Source organism: Anticarsia gemmatalis, chromosome 11 (assembly GCF_050436995.1).
Source record: "Anticarsia gemmatalis isolate Benzon Research Colony breed Stoneville strain chromosome 11, ilAntGemm2 primary, whole genome shotgun sequence".
NCBI lineage: Eukaryota > Metazoa > Arthropoda > Insecta > Lepidoptera > Erebidae > Anticarsia > Anticarsia gemmatalis.
Window position 1 is genome coordinate 8535190 of NC_134755.1, and position 24889 is coordinate 8560078.

The 24889-nt window shown below is 34.6% G+C and overlaps 1 protein-coding gene and 1 long non-coding RNA gene across 4 annotated transcripts in view; one reads left to right on the top strand and one right to left on the bottom strand.

The window, feature by feature from the left end:
• Positions 1-15921, bottom strand: part of LOC142976609 (uncharacterized) — a 107480-nt gene extending 91559 nt beyond the window's left edge. For all 3 annotated transcript variants that reach the window (XR_012959663.1, XR_012959665.1, XR_012959664.1), the window contains exon 1: positions 15197-15921. This is a non-coding gene — a long non-coding RNA (uncharacterized LOC142976609). The remainder of the gene's footprint in view (positions 1-15196) is intronic.
• The window catches only part of LOC142976605 (homeotic protein ultrabithorax), a 173797-nt gene that overhangs the window by 91566 nt on the left and 57342 nt on the right, over positions 1-24889 (top strand). The gene's annotated exons all lie outside the window — the stretch shown is intronic.

Consider the following 24889-nt stretch of genomic DNA (forward strand, 5'->3'; position numbering starts at 1 on the left):
TATCTATCATATAGGTTCTAAAACTCGAGTTCCTTATACCTTCAGGAACTATTATCGATATTATTTTGGTCTGTAGGGTCGCCATAAACTAACTAGGGCTTGCCGAGAAGTCGCGTAGGAGTGATCTACAACGCTTAGAGTATATTGTTTTCTAATGGCTTAATATAACTAGTATGTATTATATTTATTTGTATTGTCAATTTTGTACACTTACAGGCTGTTCTTATTAAAATACACAGTAGTTGATGTACTTTAAAAAGTAAAGAAAATATTTACTTGAGAATCTCAAACATATATTATTATTTGTATTATGTTTTATAATATACTTCTTATGTATATAAATTATTTTATATTTATCTTTGTTATATGTGTACTGTATGATATTATATAATTTATATTCTTTTTTTCTATCACTGTAGCCTGCCTTCTATTATTTTTTCAATCAATATCTTCAAATGTTGCCTGGTGTGATAAGGCCAACGATTGTACCCTATCTTAAAATTTTCTTTATAAAATAAGTTCACTATTTAAATTAAACAGTAATTACTGTCAAGTAAAATGTCGCTTCAAATTGAAGACAGTAATTTCGTTTCAACTTGCCGCAATTACTTACATGCATATTATTGCACATTAGCAAAATTGAGATTCATGTTCACGGTACAAAATTAAATGCCTTAACCACAATATATTGCTGCGAATCCCTAATGTAGATACACGCATGATAAATAACTCCACGAGATGGGGTGAGAAATCTTACTTAATTTAACTAATGGACTAATATAATACAGCGTCTAATATGTGGCGCCCATTGTGTACGAACTTCAACCAAGTTACTAACACAACAAAATTACTGAAACTTCATAATTGTTTGAAAGTTTTTTATATTGCGGTTCTATATAATTTTCGCTTTGCTTTCGAAATATGTATTTCGGAACTTGCTTGTTTTAAAACAAATAAAGTTATAATAAATCTTTATATGTAACAAATAATGATTACTCCCTTTTAGATATATTGGATGTCGAACCATGAAATTTAATTACTACCGTGCCAGCACTTTGAAATATCGCCCCTAATTTTTTCCACAACGTTATTGGAATTCTGTTCACTGTGCACCTAACTCAATATTGAAGAACACGTGACCGCAGTAGATTGACGGCTCTCCTGTGTACCGGTAATTAAGTTTTACCACACCAATACCATTCGTACATACCCACACATTGAAACGTTAGATCAGTGTATGTATACGCCACATGCGTATGTGTGAGTGCTGCACATTTATGTAATGTATGTTAGCACATAGTTACTGCATATTTGACATGTTTCAGGATGTAGGTAGAATTCCTGGTCAACAAGGTATGCAGATTTTTCTCAGTACTGAGCGCTCTTTTAATTAATGGGAATAGGAACGTTGCGTAAATTGATACTAACTATGTATAACGTAACAAACAACAGTTAAAAGTTTATGAAGGTAATAAATAAAACGAAAATTTAAAGAAATGAAAGCTGTTTGTTATGTATTCTTCGAAAAGTAATGCATTTTTTGAACTTGTAATACTTAAAATGAAACAATAAAAATGAATAATGCAAACAGCTACGCATTAAATTATTACTTCATATATTATTCTCGTGATGTTCGTACAACATAACTAATGTTTAAATTACTTTTTGTATTTTTGACTCTACATTAAAGGTTAATAATTACACATATCGTAAATTATAGGTAGTTAAGGAGAAATGAACGCTGCATTTTCATCAAAAAAATATCAGACACGAAGATACAGTATTTTTAACGCCAATTATCGCATTAAAGGACAAACTTTTTAACCCTACGTTTCTTCGATAGGTCGCTTGGACCCAGTGTTTAAGTAAATTGATGGTTCAAACGTGCCGATTCAAAACACTTGCTAAGGCAACTGACATCATTAACTTTTTACACTTATTATACGCCAATAAACAAAACCTTGGTATTGTGAGGATCGGTCGGTTCACTCGCAAGGGGGAGTAGGGGGTACCACCCTCTACAAAATTATGTACGACGAACTGGGACTAATATATCATGGGGAGGACGTGCCAGACTAAGGAGACTGGGTATTATAGGGTGGGCCGGTGGAATACTTAAGAACCCTGGTGACACCCCATTAAAACACACGTCCCGCATTTTTGGCCAGACGGTTTAATTTCGGTCCAAACGCGAATTGGATTAGGTCCGGAGTCCGTGGTTTACATAAAAAAATGGGCGTGGGTTTTGAGGGTTACTTCATATTTTTAATGCTTTATGAAGTCGATAATGACACAGTATTTCACAAATGAAGTAGGTCATTGTATGTCAAGGCGAAATTATCAACAGAAGCTTCATACATCATACCAGAAGAACGCCCCATATTTAAGTTTATGTGAAGGTTCATATACCGTGTGCTTGTTCTCTGGTCTGCACTTTATTTTTGCACCATTGAGTCAGATGCAGATTTTCCGTAAATATACAATCCAAATGCACCTAAACGGTTGCAACCGGGTGATATTACAACGAAACGAGGCGTGAAACACGCGGCGCTTGGAGAACGCATCCGGAATCATAATTCCAAAATAACTTCCATCCGTTCCCTTTTCCATCCCCCCACTTCACACACCCCTTCGAGTTCCCGCACTTTTTTGGATAAACTGGAATCCCCGTCCCACCGTTAATTCCCAAGATAGACATAATTTGGAATTGGATCCATCTATCGTGTGTACCTACGAACAAAAATAAGTTAGAGCGCGGTGCGCGCGGCCGATTTATGTGGGCGAAAACAAAGCGACCAGTGTGCGATACAGGGTTATACAACAAAGTACTTGTAAATGAATTTATACTGGACTATTTATGGTGTTGCATTTGCTGGTTATTTACTCCAAATTAAATTCATTCAAGGGGCATCATGTACAAAAACTGTTAACAATATTTTACGAGGGCACAAATAAGAAATATGCATGCATTTAAAAAATAATACGCTTATATAAAAACAATTATCAAAACACAAACAGCATGCCGTCGAAAGCCTTAAAGATTTCAACAGATAAAAAACAAGTTAGTAGATAAAATGTGTAGAGCGGCCATCAAACAATTTATTTTACGAGAGATCCTTACGCTTAACAGGTCATAAAACGAGTCATAAACACGGACTCGTCCATTCACTGAATACTATGTTTACTTACCGTTTTAAATGCAAATACAATTACGACCAGCTATGTGACGTTTACGAACGTTTTTTCATACGATTTTCAACCATATTTTTATCAAATAAAATACGTTTTTAGCTTATCCAATATTGTACAAGTACACCAGAGACCGCTGACGATGCACAGACATCGCGGAAGATAAAGTATACACGCGTTTTTTATTTCACCTTTGACACTTTAATCCAATTTGTTTCCTTATATCCCGCCCAAGGGACAGGGGAAGAATTTTGTCCTTATAATTGTTATTTTGAATTTAAAATTTCCATTTTTATTTATAGATGGCCACGTCCCTTAAGGGCGAAAGTGTTTTCGTAAATGTTAGCGAAATTTTAATTTTTTGGCTACAAAAAACAGACGTTAATTTACATATTTATAAGGGACATAATTACTCATCACGGGGTTTTATGGGATAAGTTTATTTATGGTTTAAAACAAAGTTCATCTATTGTGTGTACATCCGCGTTATACGTTTAAGGTACACAATATTTCATTAGTGAAAACCGCATCCAATTGAAATTCAAATTCTATGATTTACATTACACTAAATCAGCCTCAACATCACCATAATTTATGGCACTCATATTAATAATAATCCTGGTTACATAACGACCATGAGTCAGTTAAGTATATTTTTATTTTTGCAAAGGAATGCATAGTTCACGTTGCCCAAAGTTAACCCGTAAGTGGTCGCGATGGCTTTCGAGGTCGGCCTAGCGATTCTTTTTATAGCCAACTAAGAAAATTGGCTCATTAATCTTTAAGATAAATGTCCAGCCACTATTCGGCCCATCTTATCAGCGAACAGAATGAATGGAAGTGTGGTATACCTACCAATTTTGATAGTATTCGGAACTTTTTGGTGTTTTTCTCGTAGATTTTATGGCTTTATGGGTGCTTAAAGCAGTTGTTCCTGTATCAAAATGACTCTATATGTCGAATAAAAGTAATGTATTGCGAAAAGATTAGGAATGTACCTGTTCTTTGTGGATATGTACTAGGAAGGTTACATACATAATTAATTATGTTTTTGTGTGTTCACAAAGGCGTATAAATTAGTGATCGAATAAAGCTTTCCATTAGGGGGACGATTCTTGTACATAAAGATAGGTGGTGTCGTGTCTCACGACCGCGCCCTGAGTCGTCAGATGTCACCGAGCTAATTGTCAGCTCGCTGACACGAGTGTCCGACACTAACCTCGTATAAGTAAGTGAACCGTGTTGTACCGTCCGTAAATAAACGTACAACAGACTTGTGGTGCTGTATTTACCGCGACAGACGTTTCCTTTTTTGGTCAAGAATTTCTTATCTATTTGTATTCTATTTTTGTGAAATTCGGACCTCGCTATGAAGTGAATAGACGTCAGTATTTAGAAAATCCGCCAAGCTATTATTATCTAACAAAATATTGCTGAAATAGCTTCAAAAATAATTCTCACGTTAATGTTAAATTAGTCGTTATTTATCCATTGATCCGTACGTATTAAATCCCATTAATTGTGATTTCTTGAACGTATTCTTAGTTTATTACAAAATCGGATTGATGTTAAACCATCAATGTCTGCAGAAGCGATATAAATATAACGTTTAATTAAGCAATAAAATCGTTATTTTATGACAATAACACATTAATTTAAAAATAACCACTTTAACTAAGAGAGAATCCCAGACGCGTTTGGAAAGAAACAAACAGATTTTTTATACCTATGTTTTTGAGGATAAGCTTCATGTTCCGTTAAAATTTGCGTGATTCAATTTAGACATCATACAGTAAAAAATATTTTTATATTATATTAAAAATTGTATGTAGGTAATTTATAAATATGCCGTGGGATTGAAGTTCTGAATAGAAACACAAAGTTATATTATGTTTCAGTAAATAATTACTTATAGCTAGTGTTAATTATGTTATTAAAATAACGAATTATGTTAGTCATTGTACAGGTTAATATAACGGCTATAAACTCGCTGAAACTAGACTTGTTTATCTGCAGTTTTGACACATGCACTAATTGGCGTTATTAGCCGTAAAACCATGTTTCTAGAATTTATTGTTGCGAATGACGTTCGTTTTTTTTACGAACTTACCGTACTGTAAAGCTATTTTTAAAGTGGGATATTTAATTCTTTGTAATGCGATTTTACAAAGCCACCTGCAGTGTATAATAATGATACTATTTCCAAAAAGTTTGCGTAATAAACTACCCCAACTAACTGTCCAGGTTAGTGAAGCATAATTAAAAAGAAAGAAAATTCTTTAGCAAAGAAACAATCGCGTAAAGGAAGCGAGTGTCGCGAAGGAGCCCGTGAGCTGAAAGTTCGCCACATAAATCGGTGGCAACGAGTCAACTCGCCTCTACTGCGAGTTGAACAAACTCGGCCAGCACGCACACCGGTGCACCTTTTATTTATTTTAAACTATTTTATCTATGGAATGGTTTTTTACCCGAAAATAAAAGGGGAATTGTTCTGGCCAATATTTTTTTTTAGTTATTTGATATATTGTTTTAAACTCCTAAACTTACATGTGAGGTTTATATGGATACGGTGTATTTGAATAACGTTATCAGTTTATCGTAATTTTAATTCGTAGTTTTATCTAAATCATCGTCTTAGGATATAGATAACGTTTGAGAAAAACACAATTTACCTACATAAGAAGGCGAGGGAATAAAAGAAACGTAAAGGTAAAATACAACGTAGTCATCATTCATCACACGTTGCAAGATAACTGAAGTGTGAATGAGTAAGTGCTCCACGCGCTACCGTTCTGCGTCTCTTCGACGCACTTTGGGATGTGCTCACTCAAGTGTTAGGGAAGAAGGCGTAACGATACACGCATAAATGCTTATAAGATTTCTAATACCGCAGCTTAGTGTCTGCATCATGAGGCAATTTGTCTTACGAGAGCAAATTTTGCTGTCTGTTCAACGCTCTGCGGAGCAGCTCCGGCGCCGTTCCCATAAGTCACTTGACCATTCTAAACCACCACCGCTTCGTACAAAAATCGCCGCGCGTCGTGTTCAATCATTTCGGTTGTTTATTCGAAATTTATTCTGTCGGGGAAATACGAATGAGTAGTGGGCTAGTGAGGCGATAAATCGTGTCGATGTCGCGACGTGTCGCGCGTCGGGTTAAAAGCTCGATAACCGAGACGGGCACACACCTACCCGCGCCAACAATAACCTCTTGCTTTGTTTTATTTCTGAGCGTTCCAACGCGCCCCGACCAGATATCCGCCAAGTATTTTATGCATAAAAATATCGATATATAATTGCTTCATTACGTCCCTGTGTTGGTGAGTAAAATATGTGGGAGTCGCACACAGGTGGTTCTTTTCGTGGGGCTTTTTTCGGACCCTCAATTAAGACTCTTATCGTACTAATTAGAACTTTATTATCATTTTCCGTGACGCGTTAAAGATTATATTCTCGAATATATATGGCACTATAATTACCCCACGATAAGTCGCGCACAGTTATATTTTATACAGTGGTAAATATTATCAAAAAAAGTTTCGCGTCGCCTCTAATTTAGACGTTCATTCGTATAAAACGAGACTTTTGGACTTGATTATGTGAAAATAGTGGTGCTTACGACCACTTGCATGGTTGCCAAGGCAGTTATGTTTGTCTATTAAATATCTTACATACCATTGTTTTCTTTAATTGGGCGATGAATAAGTTTTTTAATTGTGGTGTTATTTGGTTAGAGAGCATGTGTGGGTGTTATTAAATGTGAGTATTAAGAACACCCTGTAACGTTTGGAAAGGCGAGTTCTGTGGTGTCTGTCGGGTCTCGCAGTGTCGCTATCGTTGTATCGCCTCTGCCACGCCGTTTGCTTTATGGTGCCAGCTTGGGTGTAATATTTCTTAGGGATCGCACGCCATGATTCATTCCGAGTCACTTTTTAACTTTTCGAACGTACCTGTAATGAAGGTAGAAGGCAGATAATAGAATATAAGAGTCGAACTTGGATGACTTGAAATATTGTTTATTTAACAGATGAATATTTGTAAGCGTGACGGATATAGTCACAGAACAGATATAACATATATAGTAGGTATAGGTATTCCATGTCTAGAAAATAGAAACCAATGTTTTTCAAAATTTTACCATGAAAATAATTAAAATTCATGGAGTCTTTGGTTTAAAATCTAACATTAAAAAGGAATGAAACATTATTGTAGGAAAACACTAAAGTATGTGGCTTGAAGGCTTGAAATTGAGCGAGCGGCCGCGCCTGCGCCGCTTGTCAGTTATAATTGGCTGAACTTGTCGACCGACTCGTAGCGATTTTTTTTTACTTTTTCTCCCTACACCGACATTACTCTTCGTCTCCCGCGAGAGACGTAAATTGCGAACATACAGTCCATGGAAACAAGCATTGATGTGACGTATGAATACGCGCGCATTGTTCTCCTTTATTAAAATTCTAATTTTATATGAAGCTTTCAAACAATTTGGGGCTCCATTTACAAATTAACTTTCGAGTGCCTTTTGTTTTATTGAAATTAAAATTTGATGTGAATATTTTAGTTGCCTAATTCCGGAATCAATGAATTATGTTGCATATGTTATAAGGCAATATTGTAAATTAGCATAGAGAGCGAAAGTAAAGATCAGTTGGAACATAAAACGCGATACCATTTTAGTCTTAATCGGATGTTGCGAAGATACAATAGGGCGGCACGAATCTGTTTCAGTGTTCATTGTACGGCTATACGGCCACTAACACTGGCAGCTGAACACTTTACATAATTCATACATAATCACTTTGCATATCGACAACTAGTGACATGTGTTGCATTTTGTATACCAATTGTTTTTGTTGACGTCGCGAGTACTAATGCTCTGAATAATGTATTTATTGGGAATTTAGATGAACGCCGAGAGGTGGAGATATCTTAACGCTGTCGTAAGATCTGCTATTGATAGATTACATTGCTGTTTTCATTCGGTTCTTTGAACTTGTGATGAATGGATACCACGTAGTCTGTATCAAGTTTAGAATTATAATCAATTTAATAAATTCTAGAATGTATAATATCTCAATAATGGTTGATACATTGCGTATCAGGTTTATTTTATAGCTATTCTTAAATCAATAGTCAACTTGTTAGCACGTTATAACTAAACGGGTTAGATTACGGAAAATATCGCTTAAGAATCTACTAAAACGACATATAATTATTTTTTAAATAGAATATGTAGTGTAGAGGATATTTTTCTTGAATACAATCCTCTCATTTCAAATGCAACTATCTAGCTAGCGTCATTAGTTTTCTTAACCGTACAGCTTAAGTTAAGCTCCGTAAATAGCCGGAGATTCGCGCGGCGAGAGCCCAAAAAATGCATTTGGTCCGTAATAAATAATACATGAAGCCACAGTATGAACCTATTTATGTGGACCTCATTAGTTGGCAAGTTTTCGGATGTGTTCCCGTTTTTTCTGTGAGTTTCAAATTTGAATATATTTTGTGAAAGATTTTTAGGATTTAACTTTGAGTTCTAGTTGAACAAGAAGTGGCATTGTAGTTTATGTACTAACCTAACTAATAAAATAACTAATAAAAGCTAAGCTCGAGCAGTGCTTATAAATAAATAAAGAAACTAAATACATCAACATTAACACATAATAAAAGAAAATGCAGAGCCGTTACAAACGATAGTAACAAAATAACCCTATTTTTATGATAACTATTTTTGGTATACTAAAGTCAATACAGTTTTATTCAGAAAAAAAATGTTTCTGACTGATTTGGAGCTAGAAAGTGTGAGGTCAAATCCAGTACATGCTCTCTACAGCAGTTTTATCTCCAAGTGAATATTTACTGAAGAATGTTGACTTCTTGATGCCTACATCGTGACTTTGCTCTGCAGGTGTTTTCATGATAGATTGATATATGTAGCTATTTTTATTGCAGGCCGTTTCTGTCACATTATAGCCGTAAAACGACATACTTAAACTTGATTTTCTTGGGTTTAGTTTTGAATGAATTTAAGGAACGAACTGAGATTTATTTACTCAATTTTAAAGTCACTGTTTTCATTGCATTGAGCAAAAATAGCTCACACATTTTTAGAAGAGACACTATTCCTTGCAACTTACGCCTGAAGTTTTAATTTAAATAAGCACTTTTTAATAAGTAAGTCTTTAAAGTTTCCGCCTCAAGTGAAAAATACATGCTTCGGTAATTGTTTTAACCCTTTTTTTAATTAGTAATGATTAAAAAAAATTATATCATTGATTAAATTATTTTAATATTTAATTATAAACTAAAATATAATACTTTTTTACCTAAATGCCCTTTCGCCACAATAGCTTGTCTCTTAAACATTCAAGAAAACTAGCTATCTAAAAGTTTAGTTTTCAGTTAGTTGTTCGCAATTACTGGCTGTTCTTTAATGAACATTTCTTTGTTAACAAGGAAATAAAATTGTTCAACGTAAGTTATTATTTATAACTTTAATTAATGCTTTCCAATTACTTATACATATACACTTATGAAGGGACAGTAGTATTATAATTTATAACTGCATGTGTTTCTTGCAGTAGTTTTTGTGTGATAAATTGCTTCCTACTTCGTGCTTTTTATACTGAATTATAAAGTTTGAAAAACTTATATTGCTTTCCAATTAAAAACATGTCATGTACTTTTAGTTGATTACGGTGTATTTAGTTCAAGTTGTATAATTGAAAAACTGTAAAAAGTTAACTAGATTAGTATTCTCTGTGATCTACCTACCCCTAAAGGAAAGAGGCGTAATTGTATGTTTGCAAAAGTTCATAACCTATACATCAATCTACCCGTGGTTAGAGCGCAGTAGTAAATAGATCCTCATGTTTTTCAACCTTTGGATCAATCAACATCAAAAGTTCTGTATGTTCTTATAAGTTCATACTAATAATTCCCGCTTATATCAAATAGAAAATGTATTTACTATTTATCTGCAGTAAACAAAAACAATTAGCACTTAGTTCTCCGCGAAGTATATAGGTAATATTTAACGCACAGATGATTACTACCCAATGTTTATTAAGTAATAAATCGTTTGTTTAATTATGTATGCGTACACCGGAACGATTACGTTATAAACTAGTTGTTCTAATAAACGATGAATCTAATATCGATTGGGTATCGATTTGCTTGGAGGAATTTAAATACTTTTACCTATGATGTGTGGAAAGTGAAGATATATTTTTGGATGATTTTTGGGTACGTTTTGTTCTATTTGATGCTGTTAGATATAACTAGTTGATTATGATTATAGTTTAGTGATTTAAATTCATTCAAGTATTAAGTTATTGTAAATGATGATAAAAAAATGTAGGTATCCGAAATTTCGTTACGTATAAAATAATGCGTACATTCTTTGGGGGTTACTTTAAGTATCATTCATATTTATTTATTGTGTAAAAATATTTGAGAATTACAATGACGTAAGCGGAACTTAGAATATTAGAACTTAGGTAATAATGACACGTGTAAAATGAAATATAGGCGTCTACTTTGTCTTATCAATTTTCTGATCTTCATTTGAATACAATGTAAGACTATTCAAAGAATCCTTGAAAAATTATTACATTAATCCGTCGGTTATCTACCAAGCTATAAAGACTACTCAGAGAGTGCACAATCGTTCGAACTCGGATACAGAGTAATTAGAGCGATTCATATAACAATGTCTACTTGTCCACACATTGCCTTATCTACTCAACCTAAGGCACCTTTGACTGATTTGCACTAAGATACCACGACCAGCACACAAAGACCTCCCTCACCCCTCCCCACTTAACAAATATCTTCATAAACCCAGGAAGAGAAAGCTCGTTCCTAAGGTCAGAATAAACTGGACGTTATATCATAATGAGTGTACAGAATTTGTGACAGATCGGACGACTGGCGTAATCACTAACTGACGTTTAATTGTTACATTAATTGAAGTGATATAATAATGTTTACAATTTGAATTAATTTTAGAAAGTGCATTGTTGAGGAAGAGTTTATTGTTCTATCTTTAGGACCAATAAGTTACTACTTAGATTACTTTATACAAGATACTTAGATATTCCTTTATACAAGGACTAGATGTAAACTTTGTACCGTGGAAAATATGATTAGGAAATAATTTAGTATGTTTAATAGTATGCGTTATGCAGGAAAAGTATAAATTCAATTTAGAAACTAAATTTTAATTTATTATAGTCATACAAATGGTTAATAAAATTGACACTTAAATACGTTTACATTAAACTATTAATTAGCTTTTATTAGGCTTGGCAATTTACACTAAAACATAATAATGTAAATTTAAAGCTATTGATACAGCATATTTTAAAAAAATATATACAATTTAGAATTCATTCAATACAAGCAAAATTATTAGTAAATGGATAAAAACACCTATGTATTTATAAACTAGACATATTTCTCAGACTCTATATAAAGTAATTATAGCATAAAACCTTTGTTAACAAGCTTTGCCTTCAGCGTCTAAGCTAGCTATGAAATGGGTAGCAAAACTGGAATGTACAAATTAACAAATAAATTCATAACATAAATATGTGTATAACTGTGTAAATGAACTTCTTATTAATCTCACTACGGTAGGTCTATGTTAGTTTAACACACATAATATACAGTGGGTAATTGCCATGGAATACCTCCGATTTCGTTTAGATAGTAGATCTTATTTCTATGATAACGCTCTTTTTAATTAAGCAATGAACATGATGTATGTATGAATCATATACAGGCTGGGCGCAAGAATTATAGTTTCTTAGATATGACAGACTGTATAAAAATGCCCATTAATTCTTCCTTGTTACCCTATGAGATATATTGTTGCACTTAAGATACTGTATGTGGCCTTAATGAAACAAACAAAGCTAAATCCCTTATGCATTTATGTTCTCTATTTAATAATTCATAAGCCTTAGGCAAACTGTTGAGGGACTTGAAACATTTTTTTTTCAGTGCCGCTATTTTTTTCCTTTTGTGTAAAGTTTTATCGCATTTCCATGTAGACATAACGAGTTAGGCGAGGCTCTTATCGAAAAAGTACACAAATACGTAAAGGAGCCAATTTAAATTCAGCCAAAACGTATTCGCTGGCGAACTTGTTCGATCCGTCACGCTTCCCCACAATAAATCTCATCAGATACCCGCCCTAGTACAGCATAAATAAGGTGGATCTTGTTAAAAACTTGCGGGGGTAAAAAAACGAACATTTTTCCGCCATTTTTAAAACGAGACGCTCCCCTTAAGGAGGCTTCCGCGGTTTCATAAATATGCAGATATGCCTTCACCTGGGCTAAAGCCACCAAATTTAGCTGAACAATTTATCGTAATAGAAATATTGTAAATACGTATACATCGTGCGAGCTTAAATAGATTTGTGTTGTGGCGTGCTTTTGCATAAGTAGCGTTCGTATCTCGCTCATTTCGTTTTGTGTGCGTAGGCCCTTATAAACGATTCGTTATTATCTGATAATGACTTCGTCCCCGACCAACTAAAACATATTTTGAATAATGGCCGTTATTATATCGATTGAAAATTATATGCATAGAGATACCTATAATGCAAAAGGTCTAATGGCCTTAACGACAATGTTGGAAATATCTCCACGAGAACACATTAAACCAGCTTTTGATTCATTGATGAAACTTTGAGTCATTTATATTACTTATATAGAAAGAGGGCGTATGATAATAACATAAATCGGTAAACAAAGTTGTTTTCGATTTTAAAAGAATATAAAAACGACGCCGCAACTATCAAATAACACACAAAAGTCATCGTAAGGATTCCGTAACTTAGTTATATTGAAAGAAAAATACGGGGAGACTTGTCAAGGAAAAGTGAACTTTATCATGGAAACAGAAAGTTGTTATTCAAATGTTTCTACATGAGAAAGAAGTCTGGAAAATGTAGTTCTACTCATAGACATTGATGGAGTAGAAGAGATTAGTATCCGTCAATCTGAACACTTTTGTTGATACCTGTAGTTCCTTACACGTAACGCGTATTTTTGCACTTAATGTACAATCGGGATTAATCGTTTTCAGTCAATCATTGTCATGATTTGTTTGAATAGTAGGCGTGCTATATAACTTTAAAGAAAAGAGACAGCTAGAAATGGGTCTTATCAACGTGGGAGGGAGACAAAACATACATATGTTACGGTAGACATAACATTGATAAAAATATGCGTAAGTACTGCTTTAGTTGGGTTATCACTTGGATATTTTCCGAATGGGATATTTCTGAAATTGAGCAATAACAAAATTGTTTGCTTAATTGATAATGACCATGACTTTTTTCGATTACAAAATATGAATTGAAACGTGCAGTTTTTATTACTTTGACTTTTATTCTTCATAGCAATATATGTTAGCGCCATAAATTGTTATAGTCATAAACATGTATCTTGCTGATTGATATGTTATGTTAAACAATTTCTTAGTCAATAAATTATGCAAGATCTTATCACTTACGTAGATTAAACAGTTATATCTGCATAGAAATAGAAATTGATAGCAATGAATAATAAAAGCTGAATAGATATGCAATTATCTCATTAGTCGTTAATTACTCAACACTTGACATATCTGATACATGCGGCGTTTGTATCACAGCTGTTATAATAATTAATAATGTTGTTATTATATTAATAGATAATAATAAGTTCATGTACCCAGTTTTAAATGCTGGTAAATGTTTATGGAAAACACTGAAACTGATTAGTGAATCATCGTTGTAAATCATCAGTAATAATCAATCAGCATTTGTAATTTTATGCCTGATTAAATTAGAAGTCAATCAATAAAGATGATTATCAATTTATTTGATTTATTATATCTGCTATACTCGATATAAAAGTAAAATGGAATTTAGTATTAGTTCCTAGAATCCAACATAAATACTTTACCTACATAATTGCAATAAAATTCAAAAATTATTGGAATACGTTCCAGTTTTTCCCGTAACAAATTATTTAAAGAGGCAATATTGAGCAAGCTTTATGTAGTAATATGTATTAGCGTGAAATGGTCGGTTCGATGCGTCAATACGCATCAGTCAATCAGTGGAAACTGTTTGTACGCCCACCGGTGCCGTCAGGGCCGCATTTCATTCACCACTCCATACAAAAGCTACATTATCTCATACAAACATTACATAACTCGGAAAACGCAGGTGTTAAAAGCGTATTAGCCAACAAACAGGGCGTTAAGCTTCGGGATTCGGCAGACCATAGCTCGGTTAAAATGGGCGAAGATTAGCCGCGCCCCGCTCTTGGGATATTAATGTTAGAACCAAAATATCAAAGGTTTCAACATAATTATGTTATAATTGGGTCTCAGATAACCCTACGCGATTTACATAAACGTATATCAAAAACCTTTGCCAGCTCGAAAAACGTAAACCCAATGATAAATGCCTTCGGAACGAACAAAGCTCACTAAAATTAATGCAATTAATCGTCGTTTGGATTAATTAAAATATTTGTATTTCATTTACATAAAACTTGTTCTAAATGAATGATGTTCGTGACAAATGCAACGGCTCGATTTGTAGGGTTATTCCCATAATTATTGTTTCATAATACGCCACATTCACTTACCTACATGCGTTCTGTGGAACAGTCGTGCCAAGTTTTTCTCAGAAATTAATCAATAATGTGAAGTGGTATTGAAAAGAGCGCAAGTGCTATAGGTTTATACACGCTTCGCCTTTGTTCATTTTTTCGATTTAGAATGAATTATAGAACGCCTCTGCTGCATTTAATTAGACAGAATTGTTTATTGTTTCACTTTGAATTCATAATTCATCTCTGGTCGTTCTTCATTTGAATTTTAAAAGGTTTCTGTTATAAAAAACGTTCGTACCGTGTCCTTTATTTGCCTACATTTTATTCTCGCTAAATATAAATTTAGTATAATGAATGTCTGTGGATTTCGGCGGAGTATCTCATATTACCTTGTTTATCCCGTGTTAATGTTACTTGCGAACTTTGACAATTTCGGTGACGTACGTATCCCGGTCCGGTTTCGTTAATTCTGCGTACGCCGGGGCCCGCTTGAATTTGCATTTTGCACGCGTGATAAGTGGGCCGGATTACACGGGATTCCCACCAACAGCCTCTGTTTGTTCTGAAATAAAGGGCTGTTAAACTTTTTTCATGGTAATTTGGGTCACCTTCAGAAGAAGCGATCGTTGTAAATTTGTTTAAGTAGGCTTAGGTCTGGCTCATTCGTTTAAATTAGACCGTACATGCGTATAGCTAATTCGATTCACCCGCGCTGAAGCCTCCCCTTTTTTTGTTGAGAACATCAAACATCCTATTATGAAAGAACTTGTGGAATGGTGGTGCAGAGAAAGTTTGGATCGTAGCTAAATAAGTGACGTCCAGCGAGGAAGTTAGTCGGAAGTGGATGGTATTTTTCCTTGGTGTGATTAATGAAAGCCACCACATAGCAGTCCCGGCTGACTTCCAAAATTTCCACAGTAAATCTCTCCTTTCGTTTCGCTTCTTTTGCCCGGGGAAGACTTGGCACCGTATTTTATCTGTGTAATGCAAGCGTTGCACTGTATCTAGGTAAATATTCGCTGTATACTATATTTAATGTATTGTAAGAGACATTTCATTTTTATGGCCTCTTATTATTCGCGTTGTTCATTGTTTGAAAAGGCTGTGTGCAGTTCTGAAACTGTTCATAACTGCTATAAAATAATGATGACACACATGGTTGGAATTATTAAAACCGTGTCCTATTGCTTTTTCTGTTCTTTTCAATAAATCAAACCAATTTCAATTATACCACACAAAATAACTGTAAGTAATAGTTTTCAAGCCTATAGTTCTATTTATCATTTCTTCTCAAAGCATTCGTTTTCAAAAGTAAAATAGTATTTCAAGTTATGTATCACTATCTCAGTTACTATTTAGAGAGTAGTTTCCAAGTTTCTCTTCATGAATGCTGGTCCATGCATTTTTGCACCCACAAAGATCTAAAGAAACAGTTTGAAATGAAATGTTCTAGCAAATTTTCCCTTTGTTTTATTATTTGCCGTTTTGTTCAACGTTTATTCGCGTTGTTTTTCTAATAAATTCTGATTATTTTTATCATCTGCCAAGTTTGTATTTTATAAGTTATTTAGAATTTTTAAAAAGATAATTTGATTGTTATAATTATTTCCTTTTCCATATCACCTATGACACAAAACATCATGTTTTGTGCACTAAATCGGTTATTTAGTTAATAATATAATAAAATATACATGGCAAACAAAAATATTTGAATATATACAAATACTAGTACTACAAAGAATCCATAAAATTAATTTGTGGTCGTATAAATTGCTCTACGCTATCCATAAAATTTGGTAAGAGTTTGACGCATGCGCCGTCGGAGCATCGCGGTTGTCCCGTCCGTCGGCCTCATTTGTATACAAACTAAGCAGGAAAATAAACAAATATATCAACAAAAGAATACAAATAAATTATTCACGATTTATTATTCCTTTCATTTAGATTTTTGCGAAATATGAAGAGAAATAAATGTCCCTTAAATAAATAAATGTAGAGTTTGTTTGAGGTTAAGTACTAATTATGCATTTTTAATCTTTTCTGGTTACAAAGTATGTTTTTAAAGAAAATCTTTGTAGAGTATGTATATATTTCTGGCGTTCACTAATATACCTAATAAGTCAATTATAATTTGTCTAAAAAGTAGTAGGTATGGACATTTGCTGCTATAGAGCAGAAATCACTCCCATGAGATTCAAATAACTTGTTTACATCATAAATGTAACTAATAAAGCTAACATTAATTCTTTGATACGATTTCTAATCGATATTTAGTCCTTTCATACATAAAATAAGGTTTATTTAGCTAAATATTGACATGCAATCATGCAGAAATTTTTGATCCTAGCAGCTTCCAATTGGACAACATTTTCGAAATATTTAGCTTTTCCCAAAATAACTAACCATATTTATTGCTACAATATGTTTGGTTTACGATATAAACACACACCAAAATATACTTATTTGGAAATAAACCATTGCACGAAGTGAACTTAGCTTTAGGTATACCCTGTGGCGTCCTTTTGACATTACTACTGTTGTTTTCACACAAAATCAACGTAAATTCGCTTAAACGGTAGCCAACAAAAACATAACACGCAATAATTCACTGATTTTATCAAAAATAAACTATGAAAAACGCTTTAAACCAAGAAAAACACACAAAAACAGTAAGGAAAACACAAGCCACGTTGCGCATTAGTTGAGACAGAGGGCAGCGCGATCGGTGGATTCAATATGGCGATGGTTTGGCGCGCTGTGATTGGCCGGCGGGCGCACCGGCCTGAAGTTGGTTGAGCTGAGCGAGCGAGTTAGATTTATGTGATGTTTTGGCGCCGATGAAAGACGGAGAATGTGTCGGAACGAGAGTACATTTTGTATGCCGGCGGCGTGTCAGACCGGTTTTGTCAGAGGCGTTTACGGAGTGCGCGTATGTGCCGGCTATGTGCCGAGGGCAGGTAGGGCCCGCGCTACCTATTTATAATGATGAATTGCGCAGCTCGGCTCGATGAATTAAAATATAAATTTTTAATATTCATTTTTCATTGTTGCAGGTAAGGAGTAATATCGGCGGTGCAATGAGGAAAATAAAACAGTAAGAAATACAGGCATGGTTGGAAATTTAATCAATCATGGTTGTTCGCTACTAAATATAAATTTTCGTAGCGGTCGATTTATATGCTCAGAAAAAATTTTTAAATAACATTTTAAAACGCTGAGACGCCCTTTAACAATAAAGATATTTAGATAAACGAACCCAAAACAGGCTTGCAGAAGTAAGTATAGAGAAATAAGACCTACGAGGCTACAAAATATCATAGAGCAAAATCTATTCACGTTCAAGCAAGCGTTATTTTTATTTAGGTGCATAAGTACTTGGGAAATAAATATAGGTAACAAAAAACAAAATAAGTTAAAGTTCAGCAGCATTTAAAAATCTGAGGTTGGAAAACCAATTTTAGAACTGTGGTTTCCGGTTAAAAATAGAACCACGTAGAGTCGTATAAACCGCAATATCTCTTTTCACAGTTCTCATACAAAGGGGGCTAGAACAAAACAAGATAGATGGGTATTCGAATCTCAACAAATCACGTTTTTTATTGAAGAAGTAGTTACTTATTAAGAAGCAAAAAAAATACTACAATGTTATGCACTTGAAGAAATAAGTTGATTTCTAAATAGCTTTAAATAACCGCAATCATATTTATTTTTTACATGATTCGACATTTCAATGGAAATGTGTGAGGATCATGACAAAATAAATAAACACCCTTAAGCTATGTTATCAGGGCAGATAACCATGGTCATAAACAAAACATAATAAATCTTCAATAGAATTATGTATTTGACTCGGAGCAAGCACCATTATCTTAACAGTATAAGTTTGTGGAAGGAAAATATCAAACAATATAATGCAACCAAGCAAAGTAATAAAGATCCGTAACAGAATCCTAGCCACACCCATCAAACGAGCGGAAGTGAGAATATGTGACGCAGAGAAAAAAGCAAATATGGCCCAGGCCCAATGGCCTAAGATAAATTTATTTCGTCGTGTAACTAGCAATAAATATGCTAATTCAACACTATAACGTCCGTATGTCGCCTACCAGCTCCGCTATTGAAAGAGTGAAAAAGATATCACAAAATTGCACTGCGCATTGCTCTTTTCAGTCCTACAACCTTCGAGTGGCATCACGCAAAACTTTACTCTGTTTCTTTCTCTCGTAGGTCGTATTTTTTTCTTTCCGATTTATTGAGTTACGCCGTTCTGTTGTCGGTTTGTAGTTTTATCGACCTACGGCAACTACTAACCCAATAAATTTTGGTGTTTCGCTCAGTGAATCCGTTCGTTGAACGAATGCATCGTCCCAGATACGAATGTGCGAGATTTGACTGCGCTGATTTATTGTCGAGGATTATAAGTTACTGACCAAAACTTATCGGCGTCGGCTTTCAGTTCACTGTGTACCATGTCAGCAGATATCCTTTAAATTAGACGTACACATCCATCAACGTATTTGCATACGTATACTTTATCGGCGATGCTTTTTAGCATTGCAAAATAGCCTGAGTCGTCCAGTTCATGAACTCGCTCAGGATCTCTTAATTAAGAAACACAATTAATGTATAAATCAAGAGCACAACTTAATCTGCAAAATGAAAACAATCAAAACCAATATTTAATTGATGGGCAAACCTTAATTAACTTGTAGTTCGGCGGGTCTGGAGCCCCTCGGATAAAAGAAGCCATCTGCATTTCGGTATTCAAATTATTCTCCAAACGTGTTCTCCGTTCTAACCGAGCAGCCATTAACGAAATCGTTGCATCACGCTCACTCTTGCGCATCCAAAACCCGCGCGAGCGGCGCAACCCTTTTCTCAGGGACTCTTAGCTTTGAAACGACAATATAACGTACTCATATGGACCCGAATAAAACGGAACAAAAAATCACATCACAAAAGTTTGCCTAAACTAACCTCGTTAAGAGATTTCTGGATAAAAGAATACCGTTTTTCAGTATCATCACGATTGTGCCGTGGATCGGATAGCTCGATCGAACACGCGACTAATACTGACTGTAAAAATCTTTTTTGAAGTGAATCTTGTTTCTTTAACTGCTAGTACAATAACTGTTCATTGCACAAGTGCAGAGAGAAAGTTGGTTTTGTTGCATCGGGAGGACAAAAAGTAGAGTTTTTTGAGTTATTGTTTGAGAGAAAGTCGCCATTGTTAAGGTAAAAAAGCATTCGTACCTGCTAAAGAACGGGACGATCAACGGCTTAAAGTTTTTGTAGTGTTCGAATAACTTCGTCGTAGAGCGTGTGTGTCGTGTTTTAGTTCAAAAAATTGTGATTGAAAACTGTGCGGCGCGGGCAAATAGGAGTTTCAAAGTTCAGGTAGCTAATCATACGTTTCGCCACAGCCGATGTTATCCCAGATTAAACAACAGGTTTGTGCACACATGATGAAATTTTTCTCCGGGAAAATTAATTGGGCGCCATGTTTCAAAATTTAATCTCGCGGTCATGTCGTGTACAGTTTGTCAGTACAAATTAACGTAGCTTTTTTGACACATTTTGTGTTAGGCAATTTACGTGACGCAATTATGGGAATAATTTTGTACATAACCATAAATATCTTATGTATACAGCTTGTTTTTTTAAACTAGGGTACCGTATGGAACAAGTCAATATTTTTTAATTGTTTTCGCATTTTATGCCAAATATCCGCTTTAAAACCTAACAAAATCATAGTATTTCAAACCCTACTGGAAATATCTTTAGAATCTTTGTTTTGACTAAAATCTCATTCTACATTCACCATATACAATTGGCCGCTTAAGGAAGTCTCACCAAAACGGTCTTGAAGAATTTAAATTCAAACCGACTTCAGTAGAGGTCGATAGAATGGGACAATGCGTCTCCAGTGGTCTCAAGAACAACAGGGAACATGTTGAATGTGTACGCACATGCAGACAAAGGAGGAGACGCTTAATTAAACTAGCGAAGCGGGGCAAGCGAAACGTAAGCATTTAATTTATATCCCTGCAGTAAACTCCGCGGCCTCACCCTGTGTGGACTGAACCTATAAGCGTAGCGGGAAAAACGTTCCCGGGTCTTTTGAGTCCCAACGGACGTCGGCATAAGCGGAGCGGGGACGATTACAAACGCTTTGAGAAATACTGCTGTTCTGATCGAATATTAGGTATTTTTATGTACTTTAGCAAGCTATTGATTACTATCTAGTAGTTTGATGTGAACTGTATCTAATTGAATAATACTTAAATGTTTTAATCAAAACTATACTACGTTTATTTGCAATCCAGTCTTGATCGGCATTCTAATAGAGAAAAAGTTACTTTTTATCTATATTTTTATTATGTTTATAAACAGCAGCTGCGCTTACAATGTACCGGAATTGAAGAATAACAAAGAGACCCGCTGGTTTCCTACAACTAACCCCTCACTATATTCGTAGTACAGTCGTGGAAAAACTCGCTTTAGTTGAATACTGGATTAGAATAAACTATTTTAATTACGAGTTACGCTCGCCATTGACTCGCTAACACAATTATATGTGTACCTGTTTAATTGATGACTTCAAGGGTCGCTTCTGCTTCATTCGTTATGCTCAATTATTTGTTTCTTTGAAACTTAATGACTTGGCGAAAATAATCGGTTTTAATTGAATATTGAACACTGTTTTGTTGAGCCTTTGTTCCGTTTAGTTTAATGGAGGGGTCCGTGACGAAGTGAATAACTAAGATCAATCGACCAACTAGTTGATGGAACTACCCTAAACTATATTAAAGTTGGACCGGACCTGTTATTAAATTCCATTCAATACTTAGATTAAAAGATATGATTCTGTAATTTCCCTCGCATGACAATAAGATAAAAATTAAATAGCTCAAATGAAATGGTTCTAAAATAAGAACATTTGATACTTTTGATATTTTTTAAAATGTTATTACATTAAGCGTAGACTAACTTTCATTTCATACCTCTTCATACAAAATACAAACCTACAAAATTTTACAATTTGCCTATGAAACAAACTTCACAGAAGCCTACCCGCATTAATTTACCGGCTTTCACATCAACTAACGGCTTCAAGTAAGACCCGAGCACACATCTCAAACTAACGTTCGAAATATTGTTTGTTATTCCCCAAGGTTAGAACACAGACCACTACGAGTATGCAAGTTTACCATCTTGATTTCCCCACAGCCGAATTTGAAAGCAAATAAACGTACGAGACGCCAAACATTAACATTATTGCTTTGAACGCAAACGTAAGGATCACTGGATGGACAACTACAGTAGCTTTATGCTTTAGCTCCACTATTTACTTCTGCTGCTTTATTTATAAACTTTTATTTATGTTCTGTATATCTAGAACATTTTTACTTTTTCTCCTTTTGTCCCTTTTTACAAAAGTCCACATTGTATATTCACTTCTGCCTTCACCAGTATTACCATTTCTAAGTTCAACAAAAACAGAAACTATTTCTCTAACTTGTTATTCAACACCTCGAGCACTTCAATAACCGGCTGTTATAAGTACGTATTTGGCCAGCTTTACCACCGTTGACCATCCTCTAAATTCCAGTAGATCTTTCCACCTATTCTACCCCTCCTTAATTAAGTCCATACTGGGTAGCGACAACAATGGCCGCCGACCGATGCGCGCCAAGATATTCAAATACGTCTAAGGCCACTATTATATTGCCAACATTTATCGAGATACTATTCCCCTTATATACCTACAATCTAATAACGAAATAGATATTTTAGTAGATGACAAACTAGAAATTGATGATCAATTTAAAATTCGTAGTAAAATAAAATAAACATGTGTTATTGTAGTATTAAATCGTTGTCTCACAGTTATAAAAGAACGGAAAAACTGACACCGACACGTGTTTTTCTCGTCACAATAAAATACACACTTAACAACCTTATGAATTTATCTTTTACTATTTTACAGATGTTTGCGAAATAAATTAATGTTTCCGCAATGAAGCTTTCAAAGAATGTCAAACTGTTTCTTATCTATTTATAAGGGCTATAAATCTGGAAGTTCCATTACTATTTTGTGGCAGTCTTTTAAAACAAGATGTACGGTATAAATCCCGAAGCCTGAAACAGTTTTTCCGTCGTCACCCCGACCAAGTTGGTTCCCAATTGGGACATCGATCCCCGCACTTTAGCGCCTGTCTGGCGCTACACGCAACTATATTCCCACTCTATCCTGTTTAAAAAGCACGCTTTCAAACGTACAAAATTAATTTATGTGCGGTGTCATGATTTTTTGAAATATATTTCCTGTTAATCGCTTTCATCTATTCGCTCCTTGAAGTGAAATATTTGTTTCGTTAACAAACAGAATAACTTAAGTAACTGTTGATTGGGTTAGAATTCCATAATCTATTGAGTATAGTATATATTAATTTAACTATCTTGGATCTCATCTTATATCAAACTTAAAAGCGAAGTTGAAGTATTAAACGATCCGGTAAGCGCATGAAAAGAAAATAACATCAAAAATGAAACCCTTTCGACCAGTTCGTGGTTCCCGAGGTAACTGTATGTAACATCGTGACTAGATAAAGTCGTTTTGTATGCGATAACATCTGTCGATGTGCCTCTGTACTGACGTAACATAATATAACGGTAATACATGCATTGTGATATAGGCGAGGGCCTAGATAGCGCCCTTGTGGAACTCTCTTTTTATTCTCTGTAGTAAAATAGACTGTGTACTTTATTTTGATGGTGAGACACATATTATAATTGTACCTTAATTTTTCGTTAAAATAATTGAAACCCAAAAATATAATAACTTTGCTGTTATAATAGTATATAGTACACGCTTTTGATATACATAAACAAGACTTACATATATAAAACTACCTGACACCCACATGATGATAAAGGTTCGATTATAAACAATTTTACTATATACAGAGGCAGATGCACTTGCAAAATAAAAAAAGAAAAGGCAAAACGCGACATGGCTCTTGATTAATACTTTAAAGGAAACTTGTGCGAGGACTGAACTAGGCAGTCGGTAGTCTGCCACTACTTGCTTTTTACATACTATAACTTAATGTAAACGTTCACCTGGATTTAATTCAACGTATAAAATTATAGAGTGTTTTTAATGAAATTGATAACGAGATGACACGCTACATGCGCTTTCAGCCTCTTCGTTTATTAACGACTGTCACAAAAGGGACATTGTAATTAAGAAAATAAAAAGTTAAAGGTGTTGTTCAAAATAATAAGATACCTCATTGCAGCAGGTGACGATCTGATCGCGCAAAGAAATACTCCAGTTTTACATATGGCCGAGGTAAAAGTAAGATACTCTCAGGAGTTGCCGCATAAATTGGCCCGTTCGTGATGCAATGCCTCGTTGAATATGTATAGGTGCGCTCCCTTCCGTACTTCTCATTTTACTAATAGATTTCTCTTTGATTAAATTTGTATACGTTTTATTCATACGACCGAGACCACTATTGTTAGCCGGCCGACCGCTTAAATCACCGGTTACCGCATCGACTATATCTCTACTTTATTTTTATTAAACAGTTCGCGATCTTAACGTATGCGAATATTAAAACGCAAATAATCTAATCGTTTTATGGACTCAAAGGCTTTATAAATTTGATGAATCACGTGTATTATTGCGTGTTTAAAATCGTTTTTAATGTGAAAAACGGTTTAATTAAAACGAAACGAAAGAGACGAAAAAAATTAGGCAATCTTTTCTAAAATGCAAATACATTAACGAAAGGACTTCGTAACCATAATAGGCGTAGCACACGACTGCACGCTCGCTCTATGAATGTATCACGACGGTTTTATGTCCCAAACTAAAGCAAGTTAAAATCGATACTTTTATATTTTGTTATAGTACTTGTAGTCGCCACGGGTGATATAATATCGAATGTCAAAATAAGTATGGCTGTCGATAAGTAAGACGATACGAACATCTCATTTAAATTATCCTTGTCTCATGAAATATACGACCGGTAACCCTTTGGCATTTGGCGTCGACCGACTGGACGTACACC